The sequence below is a fragment of the Typopeltis vanoorti genome, chromosome 10 (assembly GCF_054136105.1).
Source record: "Typopeltis vanoorti isolate ZY-2024b chromosome 10, IOZ_Tvanoo_1.0, whole genome shotgun sequence".
Lineage (NCBI taxonomy): Eukaryota > Metazoa > Arthropoda > Arachnida > Uropygi > Thelyphonidae > Typopeltis > Typopeltis vanoorti.
The window spans coordinates 134,969,707-134,985,898 of NC_143558.1; the positions used below are offsets into that span (position 1 = coordinate 134,969,707).

At 37.6% G+C, this 16,192-nt stretch overlaps 1 protein-coding gene across 2 annotated transcripts in view; it reads left to right on the forward strand.

The window, feature by feature from the left end:
• Window positions 1–1,692: 1,692 nt before the first annotated feature.
• The window catches only part of LOC150102820 (dynein regulatory complex subunit 4-like), a 180,262-nt gene continuing 165,762 nt past the window's right edge, over window positions 1,693–16,192 (forward strand). For both annotated transcript variants that reach the window (XM_090399690.1, XM_090399691.1), the window contains exon 1: window positions 1,693–1,736. The gene's annotated coding sequence lies outside the window, so the exon portion shown is untranslated. The remainder of the gene's footprint in view (window positions 1,737–16,192) is intronic.

The window sequence follows — 16,192 nt, forward strand, 5'->3', positions numbered from 1 at the left end:
CTTTCTTCTTTTCCTTCACTGCCTCTTTAACTTCCTGTGTCCACCAGGGAGTTCTGATTTTTTATCTTTGCACACAACCTCACCACATGCCTCTCTGGCAGAATCAATCAATGTTTCCTTCAGAGTTTGCCACTGAATCTCCAAGGTTTGATTCCTGTTCTCAAACTCTTTCATTTTCTTTTCAATAATATTTCTGTATTTTAGTCTACAGTTTACATCTGAGAGCTGCTCAACTTTTATTCGCTTTAAAACTTTCTTACATGTTATTCTTTTCAACATGAAATTCAATTTTATCCTGCTCAAGACTAAATAGTGATCACTTCCAATTTCAAATCCTCTGTACACTCTGGTGTCCTGCACCAGGGAGAAAACATCACTATCAACAATAACATAGTCAATGAGACTTTTCTTATTCCTAGACTCTTCTCTCCATGTGAATTTGTGCACATTTTTATGTTGGAACATGGTGTTAGTAATAACCAGTCCATGTCCTGAGCAGAAATCCAACAGATATTTGCCATTATTATTAGCTTTGCTCTTTTCTCCAAATTTTCCCAAAATATTTTTGTATGTCTCACAATCATTTCCTACTCTACTATTTAGATCCCCAACAAGGACCAACTTTTCCTTTTTCATTGTGTCAGTTGCTTTTTCTAAAGCCTCAAAAAATTCCTCCACTTCTACCTTAGTAGAGCCTTCTGCGGGACCATAGGCACAAATAAGTCTCATTGTCCAGTTCCCCATTCTCATATTTGCCCACATTACTCTACTTGAGACTGACTGCCATTCAAGAAGATTAGCCTCGTATTTTGTGTTGAATACTATGGCTACTCCTTCTTTTCCTTGATTGTTATTGCCTGAATATAACATTTTGTACTTATTGCTCAGAAAGATCTCACCAGTTTTGGTCTTTTTTGTTTCAGTCACCCCTATTATGTCGATCTGGTACTTATCTAATTCCTCAGCTAGCTCCATTTCTTTGCCATTCAGGCTTCTTACGTTGATAGTACCGATCTTTAACTCTGGTGATGTTGAGTTGGGGTTTGTTTTCAGATTTGTTCCAGTAGCTGACTTTTCGCTGTTCGCCCTGGTTCCCTGGCGAAAACAACGTGGGCCTTGTTTAACCGGGCGACGCCCCAGCCGGCATGAAATTTTGTCATGTTGTACCATCATTTTTTATTTTGGTTTAACCAATAAGAATACAATTTGGTCGGCTAAATCCCAAATTGCCAGCCCATCCTCGTTCGTTCAGTATCCAAGTAGATACCCAACAGGGTGCACCACGAGAAGGTGAGGATTGGACATTAGGTCAGAAGCCCTGGTCGGTTCTCCGCATTCCTTTAAAGGCTATGTGGAGGTCTCCTCTCAGTTATACAGCTTTGATCCTTAAGCACCCCACAGATTATTAGTGGATACTAATCGTCGATCAGAGATATTTATTTTTGTACTTTATTTGATAGTTCCCGAATTAGTTGGTCTTTGGCACTGACAAATAGGGCTTTCTCTCCTGGAAGGTCAAGAGATAAAATCACTATTATAGACTATATGGGGTGTCCTGGTTTACCGCCAGGAGATGGCGTTACCTCTCTCTATTGTGCTCTCAATCACTCTCTCTCCCCTGAAAAGCATTGACTCATTGATAGCTTGAATTTTGAGTGTATGGTGAAAGTTGAAGAATAGCCGCCGATGTTTTTAAAAGTTATGTCTACAGGAGCTCGATCTAACGTCATTTGCGAGTAACAGACATTAGAATATTTCTTGTTCTTCTTATTATTACATTGTGAATTAAATAAATACACAAAACGTTTATTGTTATTAATTTTTAAATAATGCTCTCAGATGTATCTGATTTCTTTTACCTTTTTTTTTTTTGTCGGCATGTGGTGCAGAGTGCTGGTTTGCGTTTCAAAGTATGCTGGATGAATATAAATATAAATTTTGATCTCCTGTATATGATAAGATTAGAAATTTTATAAAAGCACAATGCCGGTATGCTCAAAATAATGGATATATATTATTTGACTCAATTTGAAATTATTTAGGATTTTTATGTATAGAACTTCATGATACTAGGAATACTGTGATAATATTAATAAAATTTCAACAGCAACGTTTATTGCATCAGTTGGTGCTGAGGTTCGATTCTTATTTTTTAATGTACGAAACGAACAGAATGTATAATATAGATATTGTTACAGAGGCGTGTCAAGTGATGGAAAGTGACGACTTACATGTATTTGACAGTTCTATCACTTGTTGTTTGGAGTGGGAAAATGATCTTAGACAATTTTACATTAAAAGGTGTTAATTTACAATTTATTATTATTACTTGTTATCGCTACAACAGCAGACGATTCTTTGCATAAGTTATGTTATACACTGCATATCAACTTCTTATAATACGTTGATAAGCTCTTATTCCTTTAGACAGCATATTCCGCTCACAACATAAAGTGTCATGTCCTTGTTGGCTACACTGGTTATTTATTTTCTAGGATGACTTCTAGCTCTTCCCCACCACCCCCTTTCAATGGATTAAAACACCTCCTCTGTATGTGATCCTTGAACATTTCTGCCTATTGGCAAACTCTACAGGTGTAGGTGATGTCTTTGGAATGAGTGTTAGGATATATCATACAAAGGAATTGTGGACTGTGGAGTTTGTCAGATAGCTAAAATATGGAAAGAAATGACAATTGTACTGTATTGTAATCAACTTAGGAATTAAATGGCTTACTACCTCAATTGCAACTTAATCTCCTTTCATCCTAGCAGTTTTGCTCCAATATCTTGCTGTATTATTATTATTATTATTCAGGCCTCCTTGGAGTCAAAAGATTCATCGTCGTAGGTCCTTCCTAAGAACATGAAGTCTGTCAAGACTCATCAAGGGGAGGTCCCCCCTAAGAAACACAAAGTCCATCATACCACTCCTTAAACTCATTGACCGTTCTCGCTCTCACCACTCCATCAGGCAATGCATTCCACAGTTCACCCACTCTCCACCTGCAAAGAAACCACTTCTCACCCTCTTGCTCACAGTTTCCTTTCGTAACTTCCAGGGATGGCCTCTTGTCATCACTCCTTCCTGCTGTTCAACCAAGCAAAAGTGTAACCCTGTAACCACTTCTCAACAGTTTAAAAGTCTCAATCATATCACCTCTCCTTCTTTTATCCACCAAACTGCAGTCCACATTCCCTCAGCCGATCCTCATAACTATCCTTGTACAGTCCTGAAACCATCTTTGTCATCTGTCTTTGTATCCTTTCCACAGTTAATTTATCCCCTTCAAATCCTGGGGACCAAATCTGAGAACAATAGTCCAAGTGTGGTCTGATCAGAGACTTATACAACGGAACGATAACCCTCTTATCTCTGCAGGTCACTGTCCTCATAATTGCAGCAATCCTCTGTGTTACCTTCATCACCTTTGCAATATGTCCCCTAAACTTCAGGTTTCTATCAATCATCAACCCCAGATCTCTTGTCTCCCCTACTTCCTCCAGTATAACTCCTCCCATAATGTAAAGCACATCTCACTAAAAGAGAGATGTGCTTTACATTGTGGGAAAATACTAAGAATAGTGATCAGAGCTTTACCCACCTTTACAATGAGTTGCCCTGGTGTTGTACCATCTTTAGACTTGAACTATGTTTCGCGCAAACTTAATTGTTTGCATACTTGGGATTAGGAGTTAAATAACCAAGCTTATAAAATTACTTGGTAACCCTAATATACAGTATCCCCAAGTTAAAAAATTAATTACACATATATATATATATATATATATCAGGGGTGAATATTCAGGGTGTGGTAAGTGTGTGTGGTGCACATTCACAGAATAGTAATATCAATGTTATATTTTTACATTTATTCCCATTAAAAACTCCCCTAATTGTTTCCGCTTTGTGTGATTCCTAAAATTAAACACAACATACTAATGCATCATGAAGACGACACTTTTCAATGCATAAATGTTGTATTACATTCGCATTATTACCCAGGTGTGTGTGGTCACAGATACTTACACCTTTGAGCTATTTGAACAGATGGCACAGCACGTCAACTTTTCAGCATTCTAGTGGTTTTAAACCACCCATGTTATAGATTACAAGCCGTGTATCACATTGATGGCACTGTACTCCAGGAAATAGATGAAGCTGGAGATTTAGGGATGGTGGTAGACAGAGAGTTAAAGTTTAGAGGACATATTGGTAAGGTAACTCAAAGATTACTTGACTATTGAAGAACACATTGACAAGTAGAAATAAGGAAGTTGTCATTCCTCTGTATTAGGCCTTGATATGCCCACATCTGGATTACTGTGTTCCAGTCTGGGTCCCTGGGTTTCTTGGGGGATGAAAAGTGGTGGAGAGGATTCAGAGGCAAGTGATCAAAATGGTGAGTGGCCTGCGGAATGTTCCCCATGAGGACAGATCGCATTAGTTGGTCGATAGAAGAAAAAGAGGGGATATGATAGAAACATTTAAGTTGCTTAAAGGGTTTTATAGGATAAATGCAGGGGAAATGTTTCATCACTTGGATAGAGGAACTAGAACAAGGGTTCGTGGAAGTTGAATAAAGGTGTTAGTATGTGTGTGAGGACTAGATTTTTTTGCTTGGAGAGTCAGTTGTGAGTGTTTTGTCTGTTAATGGGTTCAAGGAGAGGTATGATAGATTGGGTCTTTCGTGATGAGTCTTCAGACTCCATTACCCATATATGGTACTAAAGTACTATAGGTTGACCAGCCAACCTCTCATATATGGGCCCAACATAAAAAAAAAAAAATGGAGGTGCCTGTATAATAATAATTTTCTATAAATAATTTATAACTTTTTTGTCCATATTTACAATGGGAAACAGGGTTGATGATCTACTAAATCTCCTGTTTTCTGCCAGTGCTTTTGTGGATTATATGGTTATAGTTGAAGGAGGGTGGAAATTGTGTATAAACAAGTAAAACGAGATATTTCAGCCTTTGATTCAATCTTGAATCATAGCTGGGAATGATAGCATGTGAAGCATATCTATTGTTCATTTGACCTTTATGCTTTCCATATTTAAAATTATAAAAAAAAAAAATCAGCTAATGCCTTTTTATTCCCATATATACAGGGAGTAGGCGAGGCCGTTTTTAGCCTTATCTAACTTTTTGGAGACTGAGTGGGCAGTTCAATCTCCACTGGTACCCATCAGAGATAGCTGGTCCAACACTATCACTAATTAAGCGGCACGCAGTGAAGAGAGTCCCTAGTGGTCCCTAGCCCTAACACTCGTATTTAATGTCTGAAATAATGTGGGTTCTACGGTCGATTTTCTTGAGTTTAGGGGACGAAAAACCTGAGTTTCCAGGAGAAAAAACCTGATCCTACAATTTATTGCATTGGACCGATTAAGATGAGTGCTAATGCGTTATGCACTTTTGAGACTTTCATACATTGATAAGAATACAAACATACAGTCAAATTGAAGTGAAATTTGCAGTGTGGGTTGCATAAGCCACATGATAGCACACCCAACCGAAATGGGCATATGATGCCACTGATATATATATCTTGATCATATCCATTTTATTATTTACTAGGCTATGCACTGAACACTCCCTTAGTCTACTTTCATAGTCTGCATTCCAAAACCCTGAAATTATGTTAATTACTACCTCAGAACTCCAAGCTTTCTATATTACCAAGAAAACAAGGTGACCCGATATGTGTATAGTAGTCCAGGTGTGGTCTCATCTTTGATCAGACCACATCTGGGCTACTCTTAGTAGACATAACCTTTCCATTGTGCCTGTAGTTGTCTTCATAACCTTTTCATTGTGCCCATGAAACTTCAGCACTTGTTCATTATCATTCTCTTATCCCTCTACTTCTTTCTGTGCACCTCCCCAACACCACATGCAGCCTTCCACCTCTGAATTCCAAGTTACAGGACCTTACATTTAGCTGTATTGAATGGATGTCCTCTCTTATCTGTGCTCTTTACCATTCATTCAAATCATCTTGACATCTTGAAGGGCTACATTTCTGATAACTCTGTTCAGCTTTGCATCAGTGTACCATTGATTCAGAACATCTTGAAGCTCTGCATTTCTATTAACTCTCTTCATTTTTGCATCACCAGAAAAAAGTAAACATCCTTTCCAATTTGTTTACAGTATTATTTATTTATACATTGAATAGCAGTGAACCAAGCATACTGCCTTGTAATATTCTACTTATAACCCCCTTTTCAGACACTTCTCCTTCATAGGCAACTCTTTGATATCTTTTTTCTCATCAAGTTTTCTATCCTGTCCACTAATCTGCCCACACTTGGTTGTCAGTTTAAACACTCATGTGTCAACCCGTCAAATGTATTTATGCTTTGCTTAGAGGGTGCAAGAGGTAGTTGTAAGTGCTATGTCAATGAACGAGTTTAAGGAAAGATATGATAGATATTGTGTGAATAATGGGTCTCCTGTGATGAGTCTTCTGACTTCATGGAGATATCTATATAATAATAATAAATTCCAGAGATCACAGCATATATATTCCTTGCTGAGAAGACATCACTGTTCTCCAACTAGTTTGCTCCAAGTTTAAATAGATTTTTGTGTTTATTTTGTGTTTTATTCAGTCACCATTCATGGAGGGTGGTTGAACTGTGGAATGCGTTTCCTGTTAGAGTGGTGAGAGCAGGAATGGTCAATGAGTTCAAGGAGTGTTGATAGACTTTGGGTTTTCTAGGATGGACCTCCCACGATGAGTCTTGTGACTCTATGGAGGCCTGAATCATAATCATCATAATAATAATATTTGGCCTCACAATAGGTCCTTGTACTCCATGAGAAGCCTGTGTAATAATAATTATCTTCTATGCACATTTTTGCATTGTCTACATAACAGAACAACTTGGAATACCCGGTTTTTCTTCTTGGTTACATTCTTCTCATATTATATATTTATATGCACTGCCTTTCCTTTTATGCTTCTTGCATAACAACTTTTTCTTCTCTAACTGCTGGTGAATTTTGTTGTCTATCCAGTTCACTCCTGCTCTATAATTTATCTTTCTTGTTTAAGCTTTCCCCAAATGTTTGCAGACAAAGTTTATGCATGAAGTATCTTCATGACTAGGCTACTTAAATATGGCAGCTGTTGACTACACATCGCTTGTCTTAGTATCTCATAATGTAAAGAATACTTTATTTTCTTTTGGATATGTATATTGCCATGCATTATGGTAAGAGCCACCACCTAGATAGGTTTAAATCTTTATTCAAGATTTCATTGGTTCAATATCCTCAGGGTTTTCAAAACTCAAGAGTGACCTAAAAAGTTACTCTGTCATGTAGCTCAATAAATTTCTTAGGTATCCCTTTGCCTAACCCAAAACACTGTTGAACCTCAGCCAGGCCTATAAGACTTTGAAGGAGACCTATCTTAAAAAACACAAAAAAAAGACACCGTTATGCCATTCTTTAAACTCATTCATTTGTGCTCTCACTGGTATGCAGAAAATTCATTGAAAACAATTCATTGAATGACAATTTATCAGAAAAAGTAATTCATGGAAAAAATAATCAAATAAATAATTAATGGAAAAAAAACAATTCATTGAACCACAGTTAATCAAAAAAGCAATTAATCAAAAGACAGTTGAAAAAAACAATTCATTGAAAAGAGAATTTATTGAAAGGCAAATTATGGAATACCAACAATTCATCAAAAAATCATGACCCTTGCCATAATGCATAGCATTATACATATCCATAAGGATATGTGCTTTGCATTATGGGATACTAAGGCAAGTAATGTGAACTCATACACCTTTACCACGAGTTGCCCCAGTCCTGAAAATAGTTCAGGTGCAAACTTGTTTGCCTACACTTGGATAAGGAAATAAAAGTATATAATTTCTTGGTATCTTTAATTTATAAAAAATCATAATCCATTGAAACTACAAATAATGGATGAGCACTTCACTGGATAATGAAGTATAAGCTGTGAGGAGTATGTTTAACAAAAATAAATTAATTATATATTGGATTAATTGTGATGCTGTTGAATTTACCTACAGTTTTTTCTTCTTTTTTTTTTTATTATTAACCTTGTACGTTTTTATATGGACATTTGTCAAGTTCTTTTTTTTTTTTTGGAACTATTCATTTCAGTCTCTATGAGTATATCGTATTATTTTACACGATATAAAAATTTTTCCAGTCACTTACTTTAGGCCTCCACATATATATATTCCTTATATGAATAAATAAAATCCTTCCATATTTCAAAGTATATATGATATTCTTCTTCCTTCAACTTTTTTCAATGGTAAGAAATTTCAAGTAAAAAGAGTCTATAAATTAAAGATGCCAAAATATTATATTCTTGTTTCTATCCTTTTCACATTAACATCAATTCCCAAAGTTGTTAGTGCCATTTCCCTCCAAATCCTCCACTCTGAGAGGACACAACTTATCAGTTATTATTATTATTATTATTATTATTATTATTACAGGAAACTCCAAGTAGTTCTTAGACTCATCGAGGGAGGCCCTAAACATCATGTCAAGAACTATTCAGCATTTGCACAGTATCTATCATGCTTTGCTTTGAACTCATTCATAGTCATGGCACCCACAACAGACTCTGGCAGCTTATTTCACTCATTCACCACTCTCCAAGTAAAAAACCTAGTTCTAACAACCTTGCTAATTTATTATTATTATTATTATTATTAATACTACTCTTTCTCAGTTTCCATGGATGGCCCCTAGTTCTCCCACCACCAGACCTGTTCTGAAAAATTTCCTCTGAATTAATCTTGTAAAAATCCTTCAGTAATTTGAATGTCTCAATCATCTCACTCCTTTTCCACCTATCAACCATTTTTTGTAACCCACAGATCTTCAAACCACTCTCATAAGGTTCATTCCATAGACCAGCTATCATCTTGGTCATTCACCTCTGGATCCTCTTCACCTCCTCCCCATCAAGAAGAAACCCTGGCACCCAGAGATTGGGCACAGTAGTCAAGATGGGGTCTTATCAAGGCTTGATAAAGAGGAACAATAATCTGCTTGTCTCTGCTCATCAAAGAATTCTTCAGTAACCAAGTGATCTGATGAGCTGATTTAGCCTTTTTCTATGTGCCCCTAAACTTCAACTCCCTATCTACCAACACGCCCAAATTTCTGGCTTCGTCAATTTCCTGGAGTACAGTTCCACCATGTGGTATACTGCTGCTAATCTTTTCACCCCAAAATGCATAACCTTACACTTTGCTTCATTAAACTGACATCCATTCTCCTTAGGCTAGTCTGACAATCTGTCCAAACCATCCTGCAAAATTTTGACATCATGTGTATTCACTATTGCTCTACCCAACTTTGTATCATCGGCAAATAAATGAACAGTTCCTCTCAGATCCTTTCCTATATCATTAATGAACAAATTAAATAGCAGTGGTCCAAGAACAGAATCCTGCATCACACCACTAGTCACAAGGCCTTCTTTTGGACTACTCTCTGATATCTCTCAATCACCCACCTGCCTATCCATCTCACCAACCCTATATCTATCCCTATGTGCTGCAGTTTACTGATTAGAATTCCATGTGGTATCCTGTCAAAGGCCTTAGCAAAGTCTAGCAGTATCACTGTAAACCCATTACCCTTATCCAGTTCAGCAGTCAATGTGTTATAAAACGTGAGCAAGTTACTCAGGCATGATCTACCCTTCACAAAACCATGCTTCTCCCATACAGTATCCCATTTCCATCTGTCCATTCCTGTATTTTGCTCTTGACTAATTTCTCCAAAACCTTGATAATGACTCCTGATATGCTGATTGGTTGGTATTTTGCAACAGCAGTCTTGGAGCCTCCTTTATGCAATGGAACTATTTTCCCCTCTTCCCCTCAGGACTAACCCAGAGCTGAGACTTAAATTAAACAATGTGGTCAAGGCCATTGACAAATCCTTTGCCACTTTGCGTAAGACTCGAGCTGGTATACCATCCATTTCCACAGATGTATTCATATTAAGGTTCTGTGATATGCTATTCACCTCCATTTCATTCACCTCAATTCCCATATAAACCATTGGTTCCCTCATTCCTGCATGATCACTGTCTGGATGATATTATTATTATTACGGGCAACTCCAAGGAGTCAATAGACTCATCGAGAGAGGCCCTAACATCATGTCAAGAATAACTATTAGACATTCACACAGTATCTATCATACCTCGCCTTGAACTCATTCACAGTCATGGCACCCACAACAGACTCTGGCAGCTTATTCCACTCATTCACCACTCTCCAAGTAAAAAACCTAGTTCTAACAACCTTGCTAACTACTCTTTTTCAGTTTCCATGTATGGCTCCTAGTCCTCTCACCACCAGTCCTATTCTCAAAAATATCTTCTGAATTAATCTTATAGAAACCCTTAAATAATTTGAGTGTCTCAATCATATCACCCCTTTTCTGCCTATCAACCAATTTCTGCAACCCACAAATCTTCAACCTGTTCTCATAAGGTTCATTCCACAGACCTGCTATCATCTTGGTCACTCGTCTCTGGATCCTCTCCACCTCCTCCCCATCAAGAAGAAACCGTGGCGCCCACATCTGGGCACAGTAGTCTAGATGGGGTCTTATAAAGGTTCGATACAGAGGAACAATAGCCTGTTTGTCTCTGCTTGTTAAAGTGTTTTTCAGCAACCAAGTGATTTGATGAGCTGATTTAGCCACTTTTGTGATGTGCCCCCCTAAACTTCAACTTCCTATCCACTAACACTGCCAAATCCCTGGCCTCGAATCTCCTGGAGTACGGTTCCACCAATGTGATATACTGCTGCTAATCTTTTCACCCCAAAATGCATAACCTTACACTTTGCCACATTAAATTGACATCCATTCTCCTTAACCCAGTCCTCCAAACTATCCAAATCATCTTGAAAAATTTTGACATCCTGTGCACTCTCTATTGCTCTACCAACTTTGCATCATCGGCAAACAAATGAACACTTCCTCTCAGATCTTTTCCTATATCGTTAATGAACAAATTGAACAGTTGTGGTCCAAGAACAGAACCCTGCGGCACACCACTAGTCACAGGCCGTCTTTTGGACTCTACTCCTGAATAAACCACTTTCTGATATCTCTCCATCAACCACCCTCCTATCCATCTCACCAACCCTATATCTATCATATGCTGCAGTTTATTGATTAGAATTCCATGTTGTATCCTGTCAAAGCCTTAGCAAGGTCCAGTAGAATCACTGTGAACCCATTACCCTTATCCAGTTCAGCCATCACTGTGTTATAAAACGTGAGCAAGTTAGAGGCATGATCTACCCTTCACATAACCACGCTGGCCCCCATACAGTATCCCATTTTCATCTATCCAATCCTGTATTTTCCTCTCGACTATTTTCTCCAAGACATTGACAACGATTTTTGATATGCTGATCGGTCGGTAATTTACAACAGCAGTCTTGGAACCTCTGGGACTATTTTCCCCTCTTTCCACCACCTCCTCCTAACTCAAATTAAACAAAATGGTCAAGGGCACTGACAATTCTTTAGCCGCTTCACGTACGATACGAGCTCATATACCATCCAATCCCATAGAAGTATTGACATTGAGGTTTTGTAATAGACTATTCTCCTCCACTTCATTCACAATTCCCATATAAGCTATTGGTTCATTTATTCCTGCAATGTCACCACCTGGATGATATGATCTTGTAAAGTGTTCGCTTAGTAATTCTACTATTTCACCTTATTCAGTTACCTCTTTACCATCGGCATTCCTTAAAATCAATCTGCCGTATACATTTTTTCTTTTATTTGCAGCATATCGAAAGAACAGTTTGGGATTCTCTTTAGCTTGCATTGCTAATTTCCTTTGATAATCTGCTTTTGCTTTTCTTACCACACTAGTTACCCTTCTGGCCTCTGCTTTGTACTATTCGTGTTCCTGCAGGTCACCTTTCTCCTTAAATTCCCTCCACAATTGTTTCTTTTTTGCAGCTCAAGCTTAATGGTGTTATTCATCCATTTAATGCCCACTTGATTTACTATCCGGACTCTAGGTATACAGTCAGCCATTACCTCCTTCAAATGCTCCTTTACTACTTCCCATGCACTATCAACATCCAGCCTTTGCAGTTTTACATGCCATGGCACTGATCCAAGCAATCTCCTAAGCTTGTCATACTTACCAGCCAGTAATTCCATGTGTATTCTGTCTTAAAAAATTTAAAATTCCACACATTTAGCCACCGCTCAGGTTTATGATCACTCTCACCAATTGGTGGCAGTGTGGTCATATTCATTATAGTCAAATTCTCAGATGCAGTTACTAGATTGAGCACTCTCGAACTCCTAATATATTCCATTACATGTTGTTTCAGGGAGTTATTCTTTAGTAACTGCATAAAATCCATTTCCTTCCTCCCATGTGGCCTCTCTTCCTTCCAATCAATGTTACCATAGTTGAAATTCCCCACCTATCCTCCACTCATTGAGTCTATTTGCCTATGCATACTATCTCCATTATCTATTCCATCGCCTGGTCTGTAGCAGCACCCAACTGTAAATTTTTTCTGCTGACCTCAATCTCAACAGATAGCCTCAAATGTGCTATTTTCACTATCCTGAAATTGAACTTCTATTCTCTTTGGCTGCAGTTCAGCTATCATCAATAACACTCCTCCTGCCATTCTTTTCTCTCTGTCTTTCCTGAACACACTATACCCTTCACATTGTATCCCACTAACTATATCATCTTGTGTTAGCCATGTCTCACTAATGCCAATAATCTGTGGCCAGGAAGAGTCACCCAAGGCCAAAAATTCCTCCTCCTTATTTGTAATACTCCTCGCATTAGTGTACATAAAGTGCAAAAGCCCCCTAGTCCCACCCCTATCTTGATGCCTTATACTAACTATTCCATTCTGGTTTGTTATCCTTCATACTAACTCAGGCATATTATACACATTCTTACACTCATATGTTTCACTGATGTCTGCATATTCACTCAATAGCTTTCCCTCTTCCTAAAAGTTCTAGTTTTCCTTATTCTGCACATCCACTTTCACTTCATTCAGCAACAATTTTTCCAATCTCCGAACACTAAAATCCATTCAGATGCAAACCATCCTTCTTGTATAAGTCCTTTCGCCCATCAAACTCATTCCACACATCCACAAACTCCACACCACTCCTCCTGCATAACCTACGCATAGTCATTCGCAATTATGGCCCTCCTCTTCAACTCTACTCTGTCATACCCTAGCAACAGACTCACTATTTTAAATCTCTCACTCTTTTCTTTTGCAACCTCTAGTAATTCTTTCAAGTCCTCTTTCATAGCAAATATTTCACCTTTTAAATCATTCATTCCGGTCACTACAATTTCTTTCACCTTATTAGAGCACAGACTCTCATACATTATTAATTTTTGCACCCGGAAAGCACAGTTTTGTCAAACTCTCATCTATTACACCTTTTTATTACTGAATCACCATATAACATGCATTCCTTAATTTTTCTTTCACTCCCGATTATGTTTTCATTTATCTTATCACACACTTGCTTCTGTTTGTTAGCTGATCCACTCTGTAGACATTTTTGTAATCATTCAAGCTGCCACTTTGCCCTATGTATCACTCTGTGAAACTGAGCTATCTCCCTCATTGCAGCTAACTCTTCATTTATTATATCAGTAAAACCATTCTCTTGCTCTGTACTTTTACTCTTGCCTTCAACCATATTACTTTTAAACTCACTCTCAGTGCTATCTGGTGTTACATCACAATTTTCTATCGCATTCTGACTTTCATCCACTACGTCAATCTCATGACCTGAGACACACTTATTATAAGCAATACCCCAGCACTAGATTTGCTCTTCTTGTCCTGCCAAAATATGCTATATCCTTCTATTTCTTTCCATACATCATTTTCTGTCAACCATGTTTCACCTGTCCCAATAATCTTTGTATGGGCTGACTAGCTATGCAACTAATTCATCTCCTTTATTCGTGATACTCCTAGAATTTGTATAAAGAAGCATTAATGAATTGTCACTATTTCTATACCTATTATTATTTCCTCCAGACTCCATTTGACTTTGCACAGCATATGTTCCCTCATCTTCCCAGTGTCTGTTCTTACAAGAGGCCACCGCTGCTTCCATTCACCCTGGCAACTAGTTTCCGTGCACTAATATTCTCACTTGCCTTGAGAACAATATTTTTTCCAGATGCCTACATTCTTCTTTGTTCCTCATTCAGATATAGTCCGTCTCTCACATACAGCTCTCTTCTATCCTCAGATCCACTCCATAGCATACACACAATCCAAGGCGCTCTTTTTGACACATTCTCACTATCATGCCATTCATTATTGATGCTCTTCTACTCAACTCTGCATTTTCACATGTAGGTAATACACATGCTATCTTCCCTCTCACACTCTTCTGCTGTACAACTGCAAGCATAAACTTATGAAATATCATCAGTTGGGGACCCAAGAAGATACCAATGTTGAATTAATGAAGAAATCATATATTATCCATATACAAATAACAGAAAGTTGTATTAGCTTATTATGAAAATACTCTGGATCAGAGTATTATACAAATAGCCTAGTTGTAGAAAGTTTTTTTTTCTGAGAAAAAAAAAAAAAAAGCTGACAACACTAATACAGCTGTCAACATAAATACAGTAACAAGAAGAACTCTCAGAAAAGCAAAATGATAAGTCTATTAGAACTTTATTCAACATAAAAGGAACAATGTCATGGCTTTCTGATGAGACAAACGAAATTCCGAAATTCAACTAGTTTTGCAAAAATTTGCTGTTGCCCTTTCTGTTGTCATATTTAGCTGAATGTGACAGGCTTTATTGCTGTAAATGACTTGTTACTGCAAAAAAAAAAAAAAAAAGAAATCATCTGGATATCACAAACCGTGTGAATTTGAGATTGAAATTGACTAAATTAATACCTCAAATAAAAACTCTTTGCAGCAGACACCAAGCTCAAGGATCACATTAACTTGGATTTTGTTTTCCCGAGTTCAGTTAGATTTATGTTTTATAATTTTATATTACAAAGCGTAATATAAAAATTTATATTCATTGAAGAAAGTGAAATTAAAAACAGTTTTACCTATGTTCCTTTTTTTATTTAAAATACTTATTTATATTATACTTTTTCAGAACTTGGCTGACTATTATGCTGGGGGGGGGGGAATCAAAATCTTTGAGGCGTTGAGATGGGGCATGATCCAAAAAACGTTGGGAAACACTGTATTAAGTCAACAGCCTCTATATACAAATAGCCTAGTTATGAAGATATTTCATGCAAAACTTTGTTTGCTAACGCTTGGGTTAAGGATTAAACAAGAGTATAATTTCTTGTCAAGTATAATTTACTTTGTAATCAAGTGAAAAAAAACTTTCAATTATTTATTCTTTTAATATCTTTTTATGAGGTGAAAAGTGCACTTCTCATAAACTGGCTATGAGATTGGGTAATCTCTGTTGAAAAAAGCTTTTTTTGATAAATTTCCTGTAAAGTATTGATGAAAATTTAATTCCTGTTTTTTCCAACCAAAAGGCTTACTTCCTATCATTCTTAATATGATTTGAATACAAACATTTGGATATAGGCTCATCATCCTCTACCCCCCCCCCCTCCCCCGATGGTATCTCCACCTTCACATGGTGATGGAGCTTGCTTGCTTCAATAATCCCAAGAGTATTTGGGATCATTGAAGCAAGATTAATTTCCCAATAATCCCAGCAGTAGTAGAACTACCAGAAGCACCACCCAAGCTGGGTAGGAGCCGGACTAAGAGAGAGATACCTAAGAGAGGGAAACTCCGATAGAAACCCTGGTAGTGGGCAGCAGCAACTAACCAGTACTAGTCCGAGGCTGAAGACAATTGATGTTAGAAAGTCTCATAACCAGAAACTTACAAACCAGACCAATTTATTGGACTGGTTTGTAAGGGTTGTGACACTGTAATGTGGAAAGCAAGGGGGGGGGGACTACTACATTAATATCCCTAGAAAAAGCAGCATGGAAACTAGAAACAATCAAAATGAGATTGGCGATGGAGCCTCCATGAGAGGAGTCATACCTGGCAGGGGGAGAAATCAAGCTTCTCAGGTCATAAACCAGCGAAATC